Source organism: Macrosteles quadrilineatus, unplaced genomic scaffold, assembly GCF_028750875.1.
Source record: "Macrosteles quadrilineatus isolate MER2022 unplaced genomic scaffold, UCM_ALF_1.0 Scaffold_17__1_contigs__length_3442018, whole genome shotgun sequence".
Lineage (NCBI taxonomy): Eukaryota > Metazoa > Arthropoda > Insecta > Hemiptera > Cicadellidae > Macrosteles > Macrosteles quadrilineatus.
The window spans coordinates 2,656,210-2,669,551 of record NW_026542610.1 but is presented as its reverse complement, the minus strand read 5'-3'; the positions used below and the strand labels follow the sequence as shown (position 1 = coordinate 2,669,551).

The 13,342-nt window shown below is 31.0% G+C and overlaps 1 protein-coding gene across 2 annotated transcripts in view; it reads right to left on the bottom strand.

Moving 5' to 3' along the window:
* LOC129005182 (lachesin-like) overlaps positions 1-13,342 on the bottom strand; it is a 302,118-nt gene that overhangs the window by 132,526 nt on the left and 156,250 nt on the right. The window lies entirely within an intron of this gene.

Below are 13,342 nucleotides of genomic sequence, written 5' to 3'. Positions count from 1 at the left end.
ATGAAAGACTGGTTAAATAGTATTATGATAAATTAATTTTAATAATAAATACCAATAATATTATAATGAACATAATAGAAAAGGGGCGAAAATGTACTTACGAAAAATTTCGAACATACCTGAAACAGAATGATAAAACAATAATTAGTTAAGTTTAGATAGACATCATTTAACTACTAGCGCTAAACATATCTTGTGGTTATCAATATATTATAAATCAAATCTATATTAGTGATTTAGAAAAACAATTATTTAAAAGATTTTACTATCGGACATACATCTGCTTCCAACATTTTACCAATTACAGATTGTTTTTATGGTATTTTATGTATTTTTACTGAATTTAACGCAAAGGATTTTTACTCGAATCTATTTATTCGAATTAGAATTCTACATTAATGGGACCTTAGTTTCTCAGAAGGCATTAAAATTTTACTCAGCAGTTGGTCCAACTGTGATGCATGTGGTTTGCTCCCAGTGCCGCCACATAATATATATTGACAGATTGATAATATGTATGTTTTGTTTAATCTCCATTCACTGTGTTACACCTTTTTTCATTATCACGTTCTAAAAATATGTATTTATTACTTAAAGTTTCCGTTATAAACTTTACCCCTCTGTATTGCCTTTTAAAAGCCGGTACAGTATATTTTTTTGTGAATCCCCAGCATTTGGCGTATCAACAACCCAGGATTCAAAGTCTACCTTCTGAAAGACAGCAGGTTTTTGCGAAATATTTAAATTTAATACAAGCTTAGCAAAAACGTAACTAGTTAACAAAGTTAATATAAAGTAACTGGTTCAATTTGACTAAGTAATATATATCTAATACTGGTAAGAAATGAAACGTTATTTATTATATGCATTGTACAAATTCTTTACATTTTTGTATACATTTTATTTTTTGAAGAAATATAATAAATTATTTAAAATAATGTTTAATTTAGCTAAGACACTTGTACGTAGGCTTGTGATCAGACATTATATGTATTCTTATACGGTTCGTATGGTAAAGACAAACTTCACAGTTCTATTGTGTAAAGGAACGCCAAATCGGTGACTGTTATTGCCTTCTTGCTGCGAGTATTGACACTTCTTTCTGCTCCACATCTTATAAGTTAGCCAATATGTTGGGTATAACTATTTCCTGGATTTTCGGAATTTTTCGCATCTTTTTTTTTGTTTCGATAGACAAATAATGTATTACTCACAATTTTCCATTTTCGAATATAAAATTGTTTCATTGTTTTGTTTATCAATCCACTACAACGTATATACATCTGATTTTTTTTTACTAAAATACTAATAATGTTTCAAGCTTAATAAAAATATAATTACTAACAAACGAGATCGCTCTGGTTTTTAGTTTTGAAGGACGCTTAATTGATTTTCACAATATTGATGCTTTTTAAAATGTATTGCCATTTCGAATGAAACATATTTTCATTATATCTTTTGTTTATCCATCCACTAGAACCTATCATTATACTTCTGAATTTTGAACTCAAATGTTAATAGTGAGTTGAATACAAATATAATTACAAATATAACATTGAATTTCTTTATTTGTACCTTGTTTATTACTCTTGGTCTATATTTCTCGTTGTAGAATATTATACATCAATGATGTCAAGACGCAACAATATGATTACAAATTTGTGCTTATGAATCCAACTACAGCAGTGGCACTGGGTATGCAATAACAATTAATCTGCTAGAGCTTCATACCAAAATCCTTATGTCCTAATTCGAGTATCTAATAGCACTATGTAGGTATTTGTGTTATCAAAGCAAATTAAACGTATTAAACTATACAACATCTATCCCTCCTGTAGATTTGTTCATGTTTATATTAGCAAAGGTGGTATGCAATTGTAGAATGCATAGCTATAATGTTAGTAATGCGGTATATAATCATGCATATGTGTTAAAATTACAAGTATTTTTTTGCATATAATCAAGGAATAATATGCATATCGTTATTATGAACAAAAAAACTATGTGCTATAAATATAAACAGACATATGCAAACACGTAGTTATTATATTTCATTTGATTATTGCTTATGGGTTTACTAAATTTGTTAGTGCTCTATTTGTTTAGGTTAGGAGATTGCAATAACATAAGTAAGTGGGTCTAAAGTTTTATTTAACATTTGCTTATCCTAATAAGAACAACATTTTGTTTTTAATACAGCATTAATTTTTTAATGTTGATATCTTCATAAAATCATTAGTGTTGAAGATTACGTTCAGAAAACTCTAATATCAATTATGATTGCCAACAAAAAAAAAACATTACCATCCAGTTTCTAATTTAATATAGGCTATTTTTCAAGGTTCCGAAGATTGTTAACATCTTTTACTTTCGTCATTTTTAAGAAATTTAAACTCAAAGTAATTAAGTTATAAAAAAAGGAAATTTTTTACCTTTACGTTAAATTATACTAATTGTACCCTCTACAATATTAGTTAGAAAAGGGTTTATGGGCTACAAATCATAAAATGTTGGTTTTATAAATTTCTATGCATAATGATTTACTAATTATTTGAAAAAACTAAGGCAAATTCATATGTCATAAACATTTACCTCGATAATAGAATTGTATGTTTTAACACTTATTTCATTACGATACGGTAATAATTATTAAAATGAAATAAGTGTAAAAACTGTAAAAATTGTTTTAAACATATGTAATATATGTATAAAATTTGAAGACGACAATCGTTCTGTTAGGTGAGTTTACAAATCAATAGTAAAAGTGTGCGAATACTGAGAGCATGGTAATTGAGTACATCTATTCAGTCGCCGAACTCTTAAGATAAAAGTGCGCTTATTAACAATGATTAGCGTAAGGCTGTAAGCTTTGCGAAAACGCTGCGATTCTATGCGTAGTCGTATGATGTAAAGGAAAGGTACTGCGTAATATAGGTTTAAAATAACCCTCAAATCTGCTTAAACCAACAGAAATTAGTTAGATCATTATCGAACGGCAACTATGTATGTGTCAAGCGTCTATGTAAAAAAAATTAAATGCGACCATTTTTATTTATAAATTTAACTGTTTGAAGTCAAATATATTTTGGTGTTGTGCATCTGTTCAACCTATACATTACACAAGGGACGGTAGAATATTCAGTCAGTGTACGGCCTTGCTAGTCCTCTGGGTCGAGTCAAACAGAGCACTGAAGTGTGACATGATGCAATGAGCTCCCATAATGCACTTGGGAATTTCACAGCAAAATTCTGCTCTATTGAACATAGTTGACAAAGCCTATTTTTGTGGGATTTTATTGGAACTCATAAGGATTATTTTTATTTGCAACACTAAAAGATCTTGTTTAAAAAATTTCTTTCTACTTTTAAAGAAATATAAAAATAAATGCCACTAAATATTTTGTGTTAGATTTTGGAGACCTAAATAATAAAAACTACCTTAAAGTAATCCAAAAATGTTTACTATCAAAGTTAAGCCTGTACAGATAAAAAGTTACGAATGTAAAACTAGTTAATAACCATGAAATCAAATAAAATTAAAACAGTACACTTGGAACAAAATCTTTGATTACGTTATACTGTATTTAGGTACGAGGTAAATTTGCCTAACGAATTAGTCACATCATTGCACTTAACTAAAAAACTAACACTTAAGTACTAACACTGAACTTAATTAAAAAAATAACAGATTATTAATTTTTTTCGCGTAAATCTAGTGTTTATATGTTGATAAAATTAATTTCTAAAACTAAATCTGCTACACTAAATCACACAGAGTTGAAGTTTGTGTTTTTTAGAACAGTACACTGGACAGATATATTATATGGTAAACGACTCTAATAAAATAATAAATTCGTAATTCATAATAACATTCGTAGTTAAAACATAATTCAAAATAAGATATAAATCGATTGAAAATTGGTTGTAGGAGTTGTTTATTTACCATGATTTTTATATAAATGTCATTCACTTTGAACTAATAAACATTTATGTTAAAAAAGTATAAATAAGCAAAATATAATCAATATCTTCGGGCCGGCTCGGTACAATGCACTTCCTTACACGCTAAAAGCACTGTCTTTCAAATATTTTAAGAATCGCTTAAAGAGTTTGTAACTAATCTTATTTTGTTTCGTAGCTATAAGAGGTTTTCTTTAGTTTAAGTCCTGACATAAGTCACTTTGTAAAACAGTTTTGTAACTGAAATTCGCTCATGAATTATTTATGAACCTTATTTATTTATTTATCATAATAATATAACTTAAAACTGAATACAAATATAAAAAAAGACTAAAACAATATTTAATGTACTGACATGAGACTAATTTTGTAAATAGTCATAATAAAATATTTATACATAGAACGGAATTTGCTACTTGTAAACGACCATTATATATTTTGTAATTGATAAATAAGTCGATGGAGAACTAATATATTAGGTAATGCAATAAATGAATTAGCACTAAAAGTATTACATGATTGTCCCTTGTGGCATCGTGCCCAAAGCACTTGCTGAGGAATGTTAGTGGAAATTCAACGATTAGAGGACCATGTTGAATGTGTGTTTCATTGTAATATTCAATGGTTTCAACACGTAGAACCTAATTTCATTAATTATAACATGTTAAATTTTGGTAAATTATACTTAATTTCAAACCAATAATTAAATCTCATTAAACTCACTGCGAATTTCTTTCTCATGGATTAGAATCAATAATTTATATCAAATAGCCACCATGCTTAGTAGTAAAAAAATCAATTCTGCAATCTTACAATACAAATGCAACGAAAAAAAACAAGTTATTTATGTTTTTACATATTTAAAATACTTCTTTCAATTACTACCTGTCAATTATATCTTGGAGTTATTAATTAGTAAGTAAATCGTAAAAATAATTTTATGATCAATGTTTTATCACTTTTCAAGAATATTTGACACGTACTTGACGTGATGGTTGGACTAAAATTATCCTTTTTGATCATAGTGTTGCGTGGAACGATAGGTCTCATATAGTACACCACTACTGAAAATGCCATGTTTGGTGAGAAAAGGAATAATTAATTAAAAATTCACTAATATTTTATAGAGTAGAAAAAAAAATGCTGCACAAGATAATCTCATTATATTTTCTCTCTATTTGTTACGGGTGAAAAAATCTGAATTAATTAGTCAAACATTTATATAAAACTTTTTTTAAATGTTTAATTTAATACAATTTTATCGAAGCAAAGGATGAAAATTTTTTACTTTTTTACTATTTTTTTTATACTAGGCCTACTTATTCTGAGAAGAACGATTATCGTTAAAATATCTTTGCTATAGTCATCAATAACTGCCCATCCTCTGGTATACCTGATTTTTATTAGTTTTAATTAACTTTGATTGAGTAACGGGGTGAGTAAAGTAACTGAACTGTTTTTTAATGAGAATTTGAATGAGAATTATTTGATAAATTCAAATTTATCATCCATACATATTCAAATATAAATACAAATTCAAATAAAGCTGTTTTGCAAACATTCTCAAGTAAATAAATTTAATTTTTTTTTAAATGTTGTAAAAAAAATTATTGATAGAGAAAAAGAAATCATTTCGTTTTGGTTTTTTATATACCTCTATCTATTCCAGTGGCATTTTCATAAAACAATTCTAATGCTTTTTGGGTAGAGCAGCCCAAACTCCTTCCATTGTGAGGTGAACAGGTATACGCTAAAAATATATCAAAACAAATTATTAATAGACAATCTGGGCATAGACACCTTTTACCAATTATATGTAATGAAATGAAATGAAATGAAATGAAATGAAATGAAATGAAATGAAATGAAATGAAATGAAATGAAATGAAATGAAATGAAATGAAATGAAATGAAATGAAATGAAATGAAATGAAATGAAATGAAATGAAATGAAATGAAATGAAATGAAATGAAATGAAATGAAATGAAATGAAATGAAATGAAATGAAATGAAATGAAATGAAATGAAATGAAATGAAATGAAATGAAATGAAATGAAATGAAATGAAATGAAATGAAATGAAATGAAATGAAATGAAATGAAATGAAATGAAATGAAATGAAATGAAATGAAATGAAATGAAATGAAATGAAATGAAATGAAATGAAATGAAATGAAATGAAATGAAATGAAATGAAATGAAATGAAATGAAATGAAATGAAATGAAATGAAATGAAATGAAATGAAATGAAATGAAATGAAATGAAATGAAATGAAATGAAATGAAATGAAATGAAATGAAATGAAATGAAATGAAATGAAATGAAATGAAATGAAATGAAATGAAATGAAATGAAATGAAATGAAATGAAATGAAATGAAATGAAATGAAATGAAATGAAATGAAATGAAATGAAATGAAATGAAATGAAATGAAATGAAATGAAATGAAATGAAATGAAATGAAATGAAATGAAATGAAATGAAATGAAATGAAATGAAATGAAATGAAATGAAATGAAATGAAATGAAATGAAATGAAATGAAATGAAATGAAATGAAATGAAATGAAATGAAATGAAATGAATTGAAATGATTTATTGTCGTTAAAACTATGTACAAAGTTCATGACAATCGTCAAAAGAAAAACAAAACAATCAAGATGGCTTCTGGCAACTAAAATATCTAAAACTGTAAACCAAAATACTCTTCATGTTTATACAGGCAAGCCTGGGTTAGAGTAGTTTTTAAAACATGTTTGAACTTTAAAACACACAGGTTTTTGATGGATGCAGGCAAAAAATTGTACATTTTAACACCTTGGTACTCAAAACTATTTTGAGTGGCTGTATACTTATGCCTTAGTGTAGACAGATTGTCTTTAGATCTAGTACAATAGTTGTGAACATCAGATATCTTTTCAAAGTGAGAAATGTTTTCTTTTACAAACAACAAACTTGTCAAAACATACAAGGATGGAAATGTGAGAATGTTAAGACCCACGAAAAGGGGCTTACAATGTGTTCTTCTATTCACACTACAAATTAACCTCACCGCCTTCTTTTGTAAAGTAAAAAGCAACCTGTTAGCATAAGAACTGTTGGCCCACAGTGAGGTACCATAGGACAAATAGCTATGAATGTGACCATAATATATACAAATAAGGACATCAACTGAAACAGTGGACCTAAGTGCTCTTATCATAAATATGCCTTTTACCATTTTAGATGCTACAAAATCTACATGTGAAAACCACTTCAAGTTTGACTGCAAGTGAAAACCCGAAAACTTCAGAGTGTTTACATCATTACCATTACTGCTAAGACTAATAGTCAGGTCTTGAGTCTTATCAGCATTAAGACATAACTTGTTTGCATTACACCAGTCATTAATAACAGCAGATTTTGTATCCAATGTATCTGTAACGTCATTCAAAGAGTTACCCCTTACACACAAGGCCAAGTCATCAGCAAAAAGAAAGCTTTTTACAGATAAGTCATTAATATTACAAGGTAAGTCATTTATATACAGTATAAACAGGGTAGGGCCCAATATAGAGCCTTGGGGCACTCCGTGGGGCACTCGAACAGGGCTAGAATAAGTGCCATTTAGATAGACTTTTTGCCATCTGTCACTGAGATAAGATTGAAAAAACTTAACCAAAACTGCATCAAGGTTATAGCAAGAAAGCTTATCCACTAGGAGATCATGAGCCACTGTGTCAAAGGCCTTAGACATGTCGTACGATCTAAACACTATACCACTTTTGGCCTCTAAACTTTGAAAGCAATTTGATATCAGTGCCTGGGTTGCTTGGACAGTGCTGTGTTTGGGCCTAAAGCCAAACTGACTACTTGTTAAAAGGTTACTATCCTCAAGATACTGAGAAAATCTACGATGTACGAGATGTTCCAAGACCTTCGACACTGCAGGGATAATAGATATAGGCCTATAGTTAGCAATAAAATTTTTAGGCCCCTTTTTATGGACTGGTATAACCTTAGAAATCTTGAACTTGTTTGGGTAGCAACCTTGTGTTATACAGAGATTAAATAGGTATGTCAAAACTTCACTTATATAACTAGAAGCTAACTTCAAGATGGGGACATTAATTCCGTAAATATCTAAACAAGAGCTATTGTTAAGACTGTTGATGGCTGCATACACCTCTTCTACAGTAAATAGTTCAAGCCTAAAAGCATCGTTGTCCTCAATAGTCGGAAGAACGTTGCAAGAGGTCAAATTACTTAGATATTGCTCAGGACCATTAGAAGAGGCGGGAACATTACTTCTCAGGTTTTCAACACAGTCGACAAAGTAAGAGTTCAGTCCATCAGCAGTTAGACAGTCAGGAATAGACAAAGGCTTACTATTACGGTTGCTTATTTCATTAATGATTGACCAGGATGTTTTAGAAATATTACTAGAGTTTTGCAATAAACTGTTGTTATGGTCAAGTTTGGCTTTCTTGATTTCTTTGCGGTACTGCAACTTTAATGAGTTGTACTTAGTTTTAATTTCAGCAGTCCCTGCTTTACAAAACAAAAAATATAGCCGGTCCAGCTCATTTTTCATTTTTACAAGTCCTTGATGATACCACCTTTTGTTAGGTTTGTTGTTAAAACCGACAGTAGTTTTCAAGGGAATCGAACCATTTAAGGCCCACAACAGTTTGTCAAAAAACACTTTGAATTTAGCATTTAAGTCTAGGCTATGGTCATATAATTCAAACCAATTCAACTGGCCAAGGTTAGATAAAAATGTTAAAGAATTCTGAGGATTTAATTTCCTAGTAACTTTTCTCGGTAAAGAAATTGGATTAGATTTAGAATATGACTCAATGTTCATTGACAGAAAGGCCGCATTATGATCTGAGACAGGAGTGTGTATCACTGAGGCTTCCCATCTATCTGGGTGTACTGAGGTCACAATATTGTCCAAGCAGGTACCTTTGTTTACACTTCCAGCTCCGACATTAGGCCTAGTGATTTCATTAATTGCAGTGTGAAGACCAAAACTAGATATTAGGTTTTTAAGTTCCCGGACTTCAATGCTGTCAGACAGGAAGTCTATGTTAAAATCACCTGTGCAAAAGAAGTCAAGTTTCACACCATGCATAGTTGAGAATACATCATGCAGTTTATCCAGAAATAAAGAAACATTACCTGAGGGTGGTCTGTAGAAGTTTACAATCACTGTTTTGTACTTAACGATATGCACCGCTGAGGCTTCAAACGTGAGTTCTTCCACTAATATACTCAAGTTTAACTTATCGTAAATTATAAAGTCTAGGTTCTCTTTTACAAGTATTGCAGATCCACCGTGTTTAGACATTGATCTAGCAAAAGAGGTTGCAGCTAAGTAGCCTCTTAGGCTTAAGCTATTAATATCATTTTGTGAGACCCAGTGTTCAGTCAAACAAATCACATCCACACTATTGTCATACCCAAGCAATCGTAGGTAATCTAGTTTGTTGGTAATGGATTGAATATTCCACAGGAGGATGTTTAATTTTTTAGCTGACCTAGATAGTGTTTTATTAGATGACTGGGGCCAGGAAATGTTAGAGGAGTTCCCAATCGCTTTGTTATGCGAAGAGAGTCTCGTATCAGAGTTATCTGACACTTCAGACTCTATGTTAAATTTACAGAGTTGGGGGGAGTTTCTAAAAAAATTTCCTGACGCTTAGCAGTGCTTGTTGCTTTTTAGCAAACCTGAAGGCATTTATATATGCCCCAGAAGGCCAGAATTCAGGCAAATATATTTTGTCCCACAAGTGAGCAGGAACCCCTACCTTAAATGTACGATAGCCTGGGAATCTGTTCCTCATTTGTGTGACTTTGTAATCACCACTAATTACATCACTTATATATTTATTAACTGTGTCACAGTCAACATCAGTAGCCAGCCTTGAGATGAATAAATACCTGTATTTGTTGACAGTTTTTAGTTTATTGCTAGTGTTAGCAGAACCTGTGATAGAATTGTCGTTATTAAAATGATGTTTTCCAGAGCTTTGTTTTTGTTTGTACACCTTAAGCCCATTAGTGTTAACTGCACTTGTACTTGTTGTAGTTGGTAGGTTAAGGTTATGTTTATACTGTTTTGACAGTTCAGTTTGACGTTTTCCACCATTCCTCTTCACTGATGTATGTTTGGCAGGCATAACAGTTTCGCTGTTTCGCTTATCTACTACAGGAGCAGACGTCGCAGGAAAACTAGCAGAACTTTTGGCGGCAGACGACACGGGCAAAGTAGTCGAATTTTTGACAGACTGATGACAACTACTAAGATTAGAATTAGAATTGTCTTTATGATTGTGAACAGTATTCTTAGAGTTGTCATTTGAAGATTTAGATGAGTCTATACATTTGTCACTATTAGCAATCATTTTAGATTTATTTTTCAAAACACTTGCAAAAGTGTTAGTATCTTTTAACATAAGATCACTGACAGCCTCTGCCTGATTAGACAAAGCAGTTTTTAACCTTACATTTTCTATTTTAATTTCTGAAATTTCTACTTTAATTTCTAAGTTGTTTTGAGATAGTTCATTAATTTTTGATATCAAATATTCAATTTTCTCTGAACACGGGCAGATATGGTTGACAATTGAGTTGGTGTCGTGAGCTACCGAATTGTCTGTGTTGTTACTCACGTTACTTTCAACGACGGAGCATATATCACACTTCCAATCAATTTGAGAGCAATTTTCCACAAAGTTTGATTCTGACAAACTGGTACAATTTAAATGAAACATATATTTACATTCACCACTACATTGGATTTTGTCAGATTTTAAATTAATGATTTTGTTACATGAGCCACATTTTAGTGACTTGTTTCTTGGCGGTGCCATCTTGATCACCCCAGTTGTCTTGTCCCAGAAAGTCCCAGTTTAATCTTCAGTTAACCTTCTAACTCAAGGCAGTTACCTGATGAATTTAGGACTCAGTAAGATTCACGATCTTATCTACTTTTAAGTGCTCTAGGGACACGGGTTAATAAAATTACCTAATGACAATTTATAATGCTTTCCATCCCATTTATTAGGAAATATATAACATAATAAGGATAAATATACATGCGGTTGTAAGGTTTTCACGTTTACAGTCCTCAGGTTTTGAGTTTTCAGTTAAGTAAGAAATAAAAATCAGAAAATAAAATCAGAGTCCCTACCAAAACAAGATCTAGAGACCTATTCGACCGTCGCTTCAGAGGCACCACTTATGACTTTCACAGTCCTCTGGCAAGAATCCTCAGGCTGGGCAACAGAGTTGCTCGTGATGTCGACTTCTTCGCTGACAGCTACACCTCCATAAGGAGGACAACCGAAGCAACCCTGGTGGAGATGTTGGACTAGCCTCAACGCCTCTATTGTTATATATATTCTTGTAAAACAATTATATTGTTGTATTTGCTCTTTGTTATATTTATTATTGTTATATCTTTAGTCTTTGTTAACTTATTCATTGTCAGATTATTTATTATTTTATTCTATTAAGTATTGTATTGTTCAGCTTGATTTTGTTTTTTTCATCTATGTATTTAGTATTCTATTGAGTATTGAATTATTGTTCAGCATGTTTACATCTATGTATTGGCTTAGCCGTTGGCATGTATAAATAATTAAATAAGTGAATTACGTGCTATCGTAATTGGATCATATTTTTTAGTTAAATCACCATTGACAATTTATTCGTTCTTTGTAAGGGAATAGTCAAATACACGTAGATCCTTCAGTTAAATTTTCATGTAAATTGAACTGTTATCCAATTGAAAACATAATCCTAGGGAGAGTTGCAGTCCTACAATAGCCACATGTAGTTAGCTAGTTGCATGTCAAGACTACTTCCCTAGGGAGAAAAGTTAATAACTGACGTTCATGTCAGCCGTCGTACTTTCACACACCATTGGTTGGATCTATGATTGAGCTCAAAAGAAGATAGTCAAGCAATTGATTGGTAACGCCAAAAAGGGTATTATGTGTTTATTTTTTTTTTTTGTAAAAAATATCTGACGCACATTATATTTAATACACAAAAAATCTTTACATTGTTGCATTCCTTCGAGTTATGATTGGTTGCTATAAAAAAAATATACATATAATTGATAAATCAAAAAAGGACACTTGTTTTGAGACTGAAATGAAACTTTTATGTAAATGGAAGAGTATTAAATTCCATCAAAAACTCTACCAATGAATCCTAAGACCGCTGACTTAGCTGCTACGAGGCTACTTCACGAAGTTGTATATTTGCATGTCCAAGTTGTAAAGCCAATGTTACCCAAGAGGCTACATGGCTACAGTGCCACAGTTACTTAGAGGGAACACAACGGCTTCATGGTAAAATCACATGTTATTGTGCATCCAATATTTTTAAATTAATAAATAAACATACATTTATAGGTGATACTATACCTAATGAAACTCTATAAAGTAGATTCATGAGTTATTTTATTTTTAGAAAGATTTTTAAGCTACTGCGATAGTTAGATTTGATTAGGTAATATACATTAAGCAAATAGATTAGTTCGTTAGGCTCCTCAACTAAGATTTTTTACTTAAAAAAGGAACGTGTGAGTTATACATTTAACTGGTTGTCAAGTGAACTTTATTTATTTCTCAAACTGAATTTGATTCAATAGCCAAAATACAACGTACTTATGTGTTTCTAAGTTTGAGGTAGATAGGGGATTTTATCCCCAATTCTAAAGAATGAAGGGATGTTCACCTAAGTTTAACTATTCAATAACCATACGCTATGTATTGCACAGGTAAACTGGCATTAAGTCGCCAAGTCTATTTAAGGTCTCAGGGGTCGAAGGCTATTGTTCATGCTAACACAATGTATACGTCACATGGATAAGGCAAGCATTGTGTCAAGAACACAGAAGCCTGCAATGTTCTGTACTTGTATTATCTAGCGTTACTTGTTAAATTTACTATGTTAACACTTTGATTTAAAATAACATTAAGTAAAAAGAATGGGACATTCTTTGTAAAATACCGTATCATATCTGAAGTATTTCCACTTATAGTAGATTTTTTTTATAACAATAAAACATTATTACTTTGACAAGTCTGAACAGAGAACTAAAAAAAATCCCTACTGGGTTTGCAGATGCATTTTTAAGATTCTATAAATCCAAACAAAAATTATTATCTGTCAAAGAACTCAAGAACTCTGTAGGTTTAAGTTACCATTGAGCCAGACCAACCATACACGGAGCCCAGTCTCTCTGTCCAATTTTCAGCCTATAAAGTAACATTGCGCTGTGAGGTAGGCTATTATCGAATGACAGTTAATAGCAATCGTCACAAATCGTGCATATACTACCAACTAACATAAGCTATGGTTGAGTGTTTGCGATTAGTT